The sequence below is a fragment of the Ovis aries genome, chromosome 1 (assembly GCF_016772045.2).
Source record: "Ovis aries strain OAR_USU_Benz2616 breed Rambouillet chromosome 1, ARS-UI_Ramb_v3.0, whole genome shotgun sequence".
NCBI lineage: Eukaryota > Metazoa > Chordata > Mammalia > Artiodactyla > Bovidae > Ovis > Ovis aries.
The window spans coordinates 112711832-112723246 of NC_056054.1; the positions used below are offsets into that span (position 1 = coordinate 112711832).

Here is an 11415-nt window from a genome sequence, read left to right on the forward strand (position 1 = left end):
TCGAACATTCTGCACCTTGGTCTTCCCCTGTGGACACTGAAGTAAAACAGGTGTTTCCTGTTCCTGGTGACACAGACTTCCGAGAGTCGACTGCTGTGCTTAGTCACTCAGTTGTGTCTGACTGTGTGACCCCAGGGACTGTAGCCTGCCAGGCTCCTCTGCCCATGGAGTTTTCCAGGCAGGAATGCTGGAGTTGGTTGCCATTTCCTATTCCAGGGGATCTTCCCGACCGAGGGATCAAGGATCCTCCTGACCTGCATCTCTTTGTCTCCTGCATTGGTAGCTGGATCCTTCATCACTGCGCTACCTGGGAAGCCCAGGTGGAAAGTAGAGAGTTGACCGCCGCTGAGCAGTGGTGGCGTTCTCTGGCACTGGCACTCTCCTGTAGGCTCGCCGCTTGGAGGATATCTGCTGGTTTGTTTTTTTACCACATTGATCTGGAGCATGGTGCTGAAATGATTTTTTTCCCCCTTCACCACTGCCTGCTCCAGAGTATTACACTTGCCCTCATGCATTTTTTTAAAATTTTTAAAATTAATTTATTTTTGGCTGTGCCAGGTCTTTGTTGCTGCGCTCGGGCTTCCTGTAGCTGAGGCGAATGGGGGCTGCTCTCTAGGTGTGGGGCGTGGGCTTCTCATCGTGTGGCTTCTCTTGTTGTGGAGCACAGGCTCTAGGCAGTAGCGGTGGCACATGAGCTCTAGAACGGTGGCACTGTGGCTCAGGGGCTTAGTTGCCCTGTGACATGTGGAATCTTCCTGGACCAGGAATCGAACCTGTGTCCCCTGCATTGGCAGGTGGATTCCCAACCACTGGACCACTAGGGAAGTCCTCATGTATGTTTTAAAGAAAGGGCATGGTAGCAAAACATAATCTGTTGCTTTGGAAAAGATAGTTCAAACTGGAAAGAAAGGTTTAGGCAGCTTTTGCTAAACAAGTGGCAGTTCCCGTAAAAGTTCTGAAAAGTGCCTTCTATCTGCCCAGGCTACTTACTTCCACCATGGAGCACTCAGACTGAGCCTCTCCTCTCTGACATATCTGTAACTCCTTCTTGGGGCCCTAGAATTCTGTCTCTGCCCTCTAATTCCTACTACTGGAAACATGATCCTTCAGTACTAATCACTGAGGAATTATTCCTGAGAGCTTTGTTTTGTGGAGCAAAACCTGCAAGTTCTTTGAGGGATTGGTGAATGCTTTTATAATAAGTGGTTAGGTAGACGGCACGCGCATTAGAAGCAGTCAAGGAGGAAAGCAAATTCAGCTATCATGGCTGTATCACTGAAAACTCAGTGTTTTTTCAGTTGTGTAGGAGTGGGAGCTGGGAGTCGAGCTCTGACAAAAGTGGAAGGCTGGAGATCTGAGCAAGGGCTACTTGGAGATGTGTTCCCAAAGCCCAAACTTGAGGTGAAAGTCTTGGGAGAAACTCAGGTAACCAAAGGGACAAGGATTCTGCTTCCCTTTCAGGGACTTGGTGTCATTGCTGGGTAGGACTCTTCCCCTCCTTGAACTTGCCCCAGTATAGAGCCAGCTTTCCTACTTTGATCTCTTCCGTTGTTTACTGTTACAAGGAACCCCTGTTCTATTGTCCTTTTTGGAAGTTCCTTCCTGTCCACCTCTGCCTCTCTCTGTCTGCCCTTCTTGTCCTTGCTGAGTTTTCTCTATTTCTAGAATTGTTTTCAGTGGGGGTGGCTCCTGCAGCTTCTTTGTTCCTGCTGCCCTCATGCCTGAGAACTGGTCCTCACTGGAATCACTCTCCAGTGAGTTGCTGACTTCCAGCATTAATCCCCTGCTCTCTGTGCCTCTGAAAATGGAGGCTTTGGGGGTCAGGTAGTTTGTTGAGACGGACATCATTGGTACCTTCCGTTCTGGCTGTTTGGGTGCCAGTCCTGACTCCAGATCTGCAAAGGCAGAAAGTCACAATCCACAGATGGACAGAAAGTCAACCTGTTCACAAGGCTGCAGGAAATGCTTCTGTATTCCCCCTTGGACTACTTCCCTCCTCCAGGCACTGGGTTGGGGTGACATTGACAACCCTCCCTCCTGCTAAGCATTTTAGTCTCCCCTTGTTAGACTATTACTACTGCTACTACAAATAGGCCTTTCTTAGTCCCTGACCACCTAGATCTTTAAGAATGAAGCGAGAGAGCCTGCTTCCCTAGATCATCTGAGTATTCTTACCTACACATAATGTTCTGTTAACATAGGTTTCTTTGTAGTGTCTTCAGGGATGTTCACCCCCCAAGTTGGGGTAACTCCACAGCTTTATGCTTCAGGGCATGAATGGTGATGACAATAGTAATATCTAGATTTGGAAAATACTGTGTGCCAGACCCTATTCCAAGTACTTTTACATATGTGAAGTGAAGTGAAGTCACTCAGTCGTGTCCAACTCTTTGTGACCCCGTGGACTGTAGCCCACCAGGCTCCTCCGTCCGTGGGATTCTCCAAGCAAGAATACTGGAGTGGGCTGCCATTTCCTTCTCCAGAGGATGTTCCCAACCCAGGGATCGAACCTGGGTCTCCTGCATTGCAGGCAGGTTCTTTAACCACTGAGGTACCAGGGAAGCCACATATGTAAACCCATCTAATTCTTACAGCCCTATGTCATATTATTCTCTTTTACACACAAGGAAACTGAGACCCAGAGAAATTAAATAACCTTCCCAAAGCAAGTGAATAAGAGAGTTACAATCAGAACTCAGGTAGTCTGTCTCCAGAATCTGTGTTCTTCATACCACCTTGATAAAGGTGAGTGAAGGGTAGAGGCCTTGGTTATTAAGGATGTTGTCTAGCCTACTACAGAGGGTAGAGAGGGCCAAGTTGCCCCTAGCTGAGCCTAGGCATACCTACTTGGTCCTTCACAGCCCACATAAGATCTAGACCCTCTCAGTCCCTCATATTTCTTGAGAACCACCAGCTCTGGCTTTACCTGATTGTTCTGCCAAACTCCTCCCAAAGTTCTATCACTGGCTTGATCTCATCCAGCTGCCTCTCCTGGTATTCCAAGGAACACAGGGAAAGGCTCTCTGGAATTAAAGGTTGTTTGAAGTGAAATGAAAAGAGAAGTGGGGTTCAGAACTTGGGAGGCAGGGCTGATATGAATGCTCAGAAAGGAGGAAAGGTCAACAGACTCACATTAGGATACAAAGGTGAATAGAAAGGACCTTCCTGGTGTTCTAGTGGTTGAGAATCTGCCCTTCAATGCAGGGGACACGGGTTCAATCCCTGGTCAGGGAACTAAGATCCCACATGCTTCAGGGCATCTGAGCCTATGAGCTGCAACTAGAGCCCCAATGCCATGCCACAACTAAGACCCGTTGAAGCCAAAAATAAATACATATATTTTTTAAAAGGCAAATAGACGTGGGCATTATGAAATGAAATCAGACTGTAACTCCTGGGCGGGCGCTGCTGCTACTGCTAAGTCGCTTCAGTCGTGTCCGACTCTGTGTGACCCCAGAGACAGCAGCCCACCAGGCTCCCCTGTCCCTGGGATTCTCCAGGCAAGAACACTGGAGTGGGTTGCCATTTCCTTCTCCAATGCATGAAAGTGAAAAGTGAAAGTGAAGTCGCTCAGTCGTGTCCGACTCTTAGCGACCCCATGGACTGCAGCCTACCAGGCTCCTCCGCCCATGGGATTTTCCAGGCAAGAGTACTGGAGGGCGCTAGGTCTCACTCACCAAGCCAACAGGAAGATGGCTTGCGGAGTTATCAGCAGGAGGATGTACTGCCCTCTAGAGGGTGTTCTGGAAATCCTTGGGGGTATTTTCCGATTATCATGCTATATTGGGGGTGGGGCAGGGATGGGTAGGATTTCGTGGTTTTGAGTGCTCAAGAGCAAACGATGTTATAACCTGGATAGTAGCCTGTAATAACCAGGATAGTGCTGCACAAGATAAAATTGTCCCACATCCCACATGTCCTTTAAAAATATTGAGGACTCCTCTGGTGGTATAGTGGGTAAGCATCCGCCTACCAACGCAGGGGGCAGGGGTTTGGTCCCTGCCTGGTCTGGGAAGATTCCACGTACTAGGGAGCAATTAAGCCTGTGCGCCACAACTACCGAGCCCGCACTCCAGAGCCCACGAGCTGCAACTTCTAAAGGCTGCGCGCCCAGGGCCTGTGCTCTGCAGCAAGAGAAGCCCCTGCAGTGAGAGGCCTGCGCACTGCAACGAACAGTTGGCCCCTCGCGCCACAATCAGAGAAAGCCCTGGCATCAGTGAAGACCCAGCACAACCCAAAATAAGGGAATAAGTAAGATTATTTAAAAAGTAAGTAAAAATAACATTGGGTATTAATGTGAAAAACCTGTTACAATTTGAGTGCACCTAGAATCCAACCTGATTTTACATATAAACACAAAATACTTTTTGCACCATTTTAAATATTGAATTTCCCAGAAACGCAACTAAGGTGTAGATTGAGGGGATTTACAGTTTGTTTTGTTCAGAACTTTACCATGAATTGCTTACCATTTCAGAAATCTATGTCATCATCAACAGTGCTGCTCATGGGATCTGAGTCACTGATACCCAGTGCTGCTCATGGGATCTGAGTCACTGATACCTCTGCACACCCACCAGTTGGCATTTGTTGCTGTTGTATTCGCAGTGATTCTACATGTAGGTTCAGGTCCCTGACTACTACATTATATGCTTCCAGTCTAGTTAGGTCTGAATATTACATATTAAAATATTTATAATACTATTATAAATTATTTTTTATTTCACCTTTATATTATGGTTAGAGTATTATATTTACCTTCTAAAATTATGTTTACAGTTTCTATTATATACATATATCATTTTTGGGTAATAAAAGGGACACTGGGTCTGAGGGGTTTGGGAACTATTGCTCTAAGGTTTTGAAAAGCTATGCCCAGCACCAGCCGGAAGATTCAGGAATTCGTCTTCCTCCTGCCTCCAACCCCTTTCTCTCTAAAAGAGCCCCCTGAACCTTGCTGCCAAGCTGTAAGTTAGGGCGGGACACTCAGAGCGAGACCACAGGATAAACAGTGGGGGCTCCCCTGGAAGCCACACTTACTGCCCGGAAAGGAAAGCCTTGGCAGGATCATGTCTGTGTTGTGACGATGTCTGAATTGTAAAGCAGACAGCCATAGACAGAGATGTAACCTGTGAGCGAGTTAGGCCCTCTTGCCTGAGTGTGCGTTGGGTGAGAGGTCTCCTACTTGCTTCGATGAACAGAGGAAGAAAAAGGAGGAAGAGGATGGATGACTAGGAACTAACATGGGTGGAGCTTCTACTCCATGCCAAGTACTTAGTGGTATTGTTTATATTTTCAATTTCTTCTTTTAAATGCACCATAGGATAGATACTAACTTAACAAAGCTCAAGGTTCTGCAGTCAGGTGATTTGTCCCAGGTCACAGAGAGCCACAGCAGGAATTAAAGCAGGACTGGTTTGATCTCTGTTTTAAATCTTCCCCAAAACAGGGATGAGTTCCTTCTTTAGACAATTCCTAATTTTTGGTTCTTTTAGAATAAACAGAAAGATTTAAGCGAATCAGAGATTCTGCTGAATTTTTATTCGACCCTAAAGCAATGTTAAAGAACATTCACACACATCACTTCAGCTTCTAAGACTTCTCTCTCTCGCTGTGTATGCACACATCTGCTAAGACCTAGACTCCCTGCTTTTGTTGGGGAGACCACACATGTAGCTTCACCCACACTGGGTGATGCTTCCTGAGGAGAAGGTGTCCTGATCTCTTTCACTTCTTGTGTGTCCCTAACCAGGAGGGAGGAGAGCCGATAAAAACTCCACAGTCTCACGGAGCCTGGCTCAATGGACAAGATACTCTCTGCTCTTCATCTAATTTCTCAAAAGAACTTTGCAAACATTCATGTTCCATTTATCTCAATACATCAAAACTGTCTTCTGGAACTTCCCTGGTGGTTTAGTGGCTAAGATTTTACTCTCCCAATTCAGGGGGACCCAGGTTCTATCATTGGTCAGGGAATTAGATCTCACAGGCTGCAACTAATGCTTCTGCATGCTGCAACTAAGACCCAGTGAAGCCAAATAAATAGTGAATATTTGTAAAAAACAAAACAAAACAAAACCCAAACAACAACAAACTAACTTCTGGGAAGGAATATATAACATAGATTTTAGTATAACCCATCCCACCACCAAGCTTTATTGATACATAATATTGTGTTATTTTAAGGTATACAGCATGATGATTAGACACATTTATAAATCACAAAGTGACTACCACCATAGTATTAGCTACTACTATATACTGCTGAGGAGAAGGCAATGGCACCCCACTCCAGTACTCTTGCCTGGAAAATCCCATGGGTGGAGGAGCCTGGTGGGCTGCAATCCATGGGGTCGCTAAGAGTTGGACACGAATGAGCATCTTCACTTTCACTTTTCACTTTCTTGCATTGGAGAAGGAAATGGCAACCCATTCCAGTGTTCTTGCCTGGAGAATCCCAGGGACAGGGGAGCCTGGTGGGCTGCCGTCTCTGGGGTCGCACAGAGTTGGACACGACTGAAGCGAGCTGCTGGGATTCTTCATCATGTAATTACCAATTCTTTTTTCATGCTGAGAAATTTAAGATCTACTCTCTTAGCAACATTCAGGTACATGATACAGTATTATTAGCTCTTATCGGCATGTTGTACTTTTGATCCCCGAACTTGTAATCTTACTGAAACATTGGTATAACTTATGTATTTATTTTTGGCTGCGCTCTGTCTTTGTTGCGGCGGGGGCTTTCTCTAGCCATGGTGGGGGTAGGGAGGATATTGTGCTTTGTGGTACACTGGTTTTTCATTGGTATGGCTTCTCCTGTTGCAAAGCGCGGGCTCTAGAGCATGCAGGCTTCAGGAGTTGCAGCACCCAGGCTCAGTAGTTGCAGCACCCAGGCTCAGTAGTTGCGGCTGGCACGCTTTAAGACTCAGCAGTTGTAGTGCACTGGCTTAGCTGCCCCGAGGCATGAGAGACCTTCCTGGACCAAGGTCCAATGTCCCCTGCACAGGCAGCCGCATTCTTAAGAAGTTATACCAGGACTTCCCTGGTGATCCAATAATTAATAGTCATATTTGTTAATTCCATTTTTCCTAACAGAAGTATACACTAAATTACCTGGTGAATATTAGGAGGGCTTCAGGACTAGAAAGATAAATAGAACTTAAAGTCTTTCAGATGACTTCAAAGTTGAGTGCCTAATATCTCAATAGTAGAGGCCAATACTGAGTCCCTGACATGTACTATTTCTTGTGGGGATCAGCCAGACATTTGATGTCAAGTTAATTGTATTGGATTTCTTTCTTCGTGGAGAGGGCGTAGATTTATCTTTACTGAAACAGGTACATTTTTGGCATGAATTTGCCTTCTTTGCTCAAAATGCCAGCACCAGCATTGGTAGATTCACAGATATGCCTTATTCATAGTTAGGGCATTCCCCATAGCATTGTGTCCAATCAAGGAACTTACTTCATAGCAAAGGAAATGTACTTGTGCTCATTAAATTAAGTGATCTCTCCATGTAATCCATCTGAAAGCAGTTGCTTGTTTTAAATGCAGAATGCTTTACTGAAGAGTCACAGCAACAACTGGGAGACAATTCTCTGAAAGTACGAAGTTCTGTCTTACAAGATGTGATATAAGCTTTGAATCAGGGATGATGACATGATGTTGTCTCCCTCATGACCAGAATATAAGGGTTCCGGCATCAGGGGCTGAAAGTGGGGGTGGCTCTTTCACTATTATACCTAATAATCCACTTACAGAATTTTTGTTTTTCCTAGAAACTTTGAGCTCTGCTGGTTTGGAGAACTTGGGCTCCAAAATGAGAATGCTTCTACCATTAGACACTATGGTTCCACTGAATTAGAAGAATCTGCCACCTAGTCATTTGGGGGTCTATATATCACTGAATCAAGAAGCAAAGAAAAAAAGTGATTACTTGGCTGGCTGGTGTGATTGATCCTGATTCCCTAAGGGAGATTGGGATGCTGCTATACAATGAGAGGAGAGCATTTCTGGAACCCAGGAGAGTCTCTTGCCTAATAGTAAACGTTAACAAAGCAACCGAAGGGGGAAAAAAAAGGCAGCACAGACCTTGAGTTGGCAATGGAAGCTTTGATCATTCTACCACATAAACAACCCTGACAATCTGAAGTTCTGGCTGAAGACATGGGAAATATGAAATAAGTAGTGGAAGTGGTTCAGAGATGTCAGTTATGGCTTCTTAACAATTACAGAAATGAGGGCTGTTGTAACAGCGTATTTTCTATTTGTTTGTTTTAGGTGTTTATCTAGGTAACCATTTTATTCCTCTCTCCCTTTCTTCCCATTTTTGTTATTATACAAGTTGTTGGAAGTGAACTTCCCAATTTAGTCTTCTTAAAAATTCTTACTTTTGGCTGTGTTGGGTCTTTGTTGCTGCACTTGGGCTTTCTCTAGTTGCCTCGAGTGGGTCTATGCTTTACTTGCTGTGCGTAGGCTTCTTGTTGCGGTTGCCTTCTCTCATTGTGTAGTGCGGGTTTTAGAGTGTGCAGGCTCTGTAGTTGTGGCAGCTGGGCTTAGTTGTCCCAAAGCATGTGGAATCTTCCTGGACCAGGGATTGAATCTGTGTCCCCTGCATTGGCAGGCGTATTCTTTACCACCGGACCACCAGGGAAGTCCCTAGTGTTTCTCTTTAAAAAAAAAATTATTTATTTATTTGACTGTGTTGGTTCTTAGCTGCAGCATGCAGGATCTTCGTTATGTCATGCAGGATCTTTTGTTGCAGTACCTGGACTCTCTAGCTGTGGCAGGCAGGTTCCAGAGCATGTGGGTTCAGTAGCTCCAGGGCATGTGGGATCTTAGTCCTCAACCAGGGATCAGACCTGCATCCCTTGCATTGCCAGGCGGATTCTTAAACCACCGGGAAGTCCCACACAATTTAGTCTTAAAAAAAAAAAAAATTGTTTATTTGGCAGCATTGGGCCTTTGTTGTGGCATATGGGATCTAGGTCCCTCCCAGGCCCCCTGCATTGGGAGCATGGAGTCTTAGCCACTGGACTACCAGGAAAGTCCCTACTACTTAGTTTTTAGATAACAAAGAATTCAGTGGGACTTTGAGTTTGATGAGTAACTAATATAGCCAGAGAAGAACATGGTGACTGGTGGCCTGTTTGAGGAACTTGAGAAACTCTGGGTGTAGTCTGACTACACATCAATTCTGCAACTTCACTCCCACTCATAAATGTCCAGTTTCTTAGACGTTTTAAGACACAGCAGGTAAGACAGAGTATGGTAAGAGTGGTCAAGCAGGTAAGGAAATGAAAGTGAAGAGAATTCAGGCTCTATCTAAAGGGAAAAAACCATATTCAGTTCAGCATGATTGTTGCCATGTGATGACCAAATGTTGCTTAAAATAAACAAACATGTCATGTGGGACAAACAAAAGATGTCTTTTTGGTTGTTTCGATCTCTACTTTAAAATTAAGTCACATGTGCTGTGCTAAGGCATATCCAGCTCTTTGTGGCCCTATGTACTGTAGCCTGCCGAGCTCTTCTGTCCATGGAACTTTCCAGGCAAGAATACTGGAGTGACGTGCCATTTCTATTCCAGGGGATCTTCCCGACCCACGGATCAAACCCAGGTCTCTTGTGTATCCTGCATTGGCGGGCAGATTATTTACTGCCAGTGCAACCTGGGAAGCGGCATCTCCCCAATGTGTGTGTATGTTAGTTGCTCAGTCATGTCCAACTCTTTGCGACCCCATGGACTGTAGCCGGCCAAACTCCTCTGTCCATGAGATTCTCCAGGCAAGAGTACTGGAGTGGGTCGCCATTCCCTTCTCCAAGGGATCTTCCTGACCCAGGGATCGAACCTGGGTCTCCCTCATTTGAGGCAAAATCTTTACCATCTGAGCCACCAGGGAAGCCAAATAGGTAGGAGTAATGCCATGAGAGTGGGTTTCAAAAAAGCCAAGTGATGACGTGTCAACAAAAAGAGGAAGTGGCCAATAATGTCAAATGCTGCTAAACAGATGAGAAGGGCTGAAAAATGACTGTCGTACATGGCGAAATGGTCATCACTGGTGCCCTTCGACAGGAGCGATTTCAGTAGAGCGGGGGACAGAGGGTTGAACAGAGAATGGGAGGGCCCTAGACTTGTCCAAGCAGCTTTGCTGTAGAGGGAAGCAGCGAAATGGGACAGTAGCAGGAGATGGGAATAATGGAGACACTAGATTATTATGTGAAGAAGTGCAAATACATTTGCACTGTATTTTTCTCCATGGTTACCAACTGTCTTTTGGTTTCATTTATAATATAGTCTGCCTTTAAAGAGGTTCAAGATTTCTTGTACTTCCTTTAAGATTTTTACATTTTTTTTCATGTACTTCCTTTAAGATTTTACTTCCCTTAAGATAAAGGCCCTTATTTAAAGGCCTTTCCCATTTAAGGATTAAATGAATATGCTTATCTCCTTCAGATTCTTGTATTTTATCTCATAACATTTCGGTTTTATTTTTATATATGATGTAAGATAAAGATTTTACTTTGTTTTCTTCTAGACATATGTCAATATAACAATATTTTTGATTAACTAATCCATTCATTTACCACTGAACTGGAATGTTATTTTTATAATATAGTATGTTCCCACACTTATATGCATTTCTGAACTCTGCATTCTGGTTCACTGATAAAGACTCTTTATCTTAGATAGTCTCAACTTTATCGAGTTGTGACTAAGCTTCCTCTATCTCCCTGAAAAAAGCTATATTGACTCTGTTAACTTTTATTTTATCAAAAAATTGTAGTAAAATACATTTACCATAAAATTTACCTCTTAATCATTTTAAGTGTATAGTTCAGTGGTATTAAGTACATTCCTTATGTGTGCAACCATCAGCATTATCCATCTCCGTAACTCATCATCTTGTAAAAGTGAGACTCTGTCTTAATTAAACAGTAACTGCCCATTCTCCCATTCCTCCAGCCCCTGACAACTACCATTTTACTTTCTGTCTCTGTGATTGTTGACTATGATAAGTAACTCATATAAGTAGAATCACAGTATTTGTCTTTTTATGGCTGGCTTATTTCACTTAACATAATGTCCTAAGTTCACTCATGTTGTAGCATGTGTTAGAATTTTCTTTCTTTTTACAGCCGAGTAATATCCCATTGTATGTATAGATATACCACATTTTGCTTATCTAGTCATCATTTGTCCATGGACTTTTGGGCTGCTTCCTCATTTCAGCCATGGTGAATAATGCCACCAAGAACATGGCTGTACTAATAAACATATCAAGACCCTGCTTTTAATTTTTTTTTTAGATATATACCCCAAAATGGAACTGCTGGATAATATGGTAATTCTATATTTAATTTTCTTCAGGAACTTCCTACTTTCCACAGAGGCTGTACCATTTTACAACCCCA

The 11415-nt window shown here is 44.1% G+C and overlaps 1 non-coding gene across 1 annotated transcript; it reads right to left on the reverse strand.

Annotated features, from left to right (window-relative positions):
• Positions 1-2489: 2489 nt before the first annotated feature.
• On the reverse strand, positions 2490-2561 carry TRNAC-GCA (transfer RNA cysteine (anticodon GCA)). The gene has a single exon. It is a non-coding gene; the product is annotated as a tRNA-Cys (tRNA).
• Between the last annotated feature and the right edge of the window lie 8854 nt (positions 2562-11415).